Raw genomic sequence first — 1306 nt, 5'->3', positions numbered from 1 at the left:
TTTTATTCGCACATTGTTTCAAGCCAACAGTTTAAGTTAATAAAATTATTATTATTATTATTATTATTTTGTTCCAGCTTATACTACAATAAGTGATAAATATATGGCCTTAAGGTTTTTTATGTACTATTACGTCACAATAATAAACAACGTCATTCATCATTAAATATATATATATATACATATATAATTCTATTAAACGGTCCATTTTTTTTTGGGGGGGAATATTACCATAAAACCATAATAATAATAATAATTTATCGGTTTGTATTTTAATCCGTTATTAATAAAATATACATTTTAAAAACGTTTTAATTGACAAAGTATTAAACAAATGCAATTAAATCAAACCCAAATTATCCAGTACCCATTTAAAATGATGTAAAAATTGATTATTATTATTATTATTTTATGTTTGAATTTATAGAAAAAAAAAGGTTATAAATTTAAATTCTGTATCTTTTTTAAACAAAATGTTATGTATCTTGATTAACTAATTATAAATAACTAATACATAACTGTTGAATCAAATCAATGTAGATTATTATTACAGACTGTACATTGTCAAAGCTAATTAATATATTATATAAATAAATAAAAAAACCTGGAAATGTGTTTTTTAATGTGTCCAAGTTAATAATTTAATAATAATAACAATTAAGTCAAGAGCTATCATTAAATAGATTTATAGTTAATAATTTATTAATGAAAAATTAAATTAGCAAACATACATAAACATTCTCACTCACACACATTAGAAAATTTAAAAAAAAAAATGAATAAAACAAAAGACAAGAAACTTATTTTCATTTATTCTCCATTTTCATAACTTTCAAACGTTTTCCATGGTCAAATCAAACAATTTTCTCTTATAAAATAATAATTTTGAATGACAAAGAAATGTCATCTTAATTTTTAAGAGAGTATTTACTGTTGCAAAAACATGTCATGCAAAATGATCATGGTTAGCTCTTTCTATCCCTCATGATAATATTTTTATACAGAAGAGGTAAAAGGTCAAACAGAATCCTGAAGAAAAAAAAAAAAATAAGTCAAAGGCTTTACATAAAAAATTATTAATAATGATGTTTTAACACACAAATATCCAAATCATGTTATTAAGGGAGAAATAGGGAAAGAGAAGATTAATAATGTCAATCTCTCTCTTGTAATTAAAACAATACATGTTTAATACCATTGACAAAAAGGTAATTAACGAATATTAACAAAGGAAATGGAAAGAAAAAAAAAAAAACCTTTGTCAAAGATAAGAAAGCATGATGCAACCCTTGACAAAATGAACTTT

The sequence above is a fragment of the Pediculus humanus genome, genomic scaffold (genome assembly GCF_000006295.1).
Source record: "Pediculus humanus corporis 1103172108186 genomic scaffold, whole genome shotgun sequence".
Taxonomy (NCBI): domain Eukaryota; kingdom Metazoa; phylum Arthropoda; class Insecta; order Psocodea; family Pediculidae; genus Pediculus; species Pediculus humanus.
The sequence above is the reverse complement of the archived record's forward strand: the minus strand, read 5'-3'. Positions refer to the sequence as shown.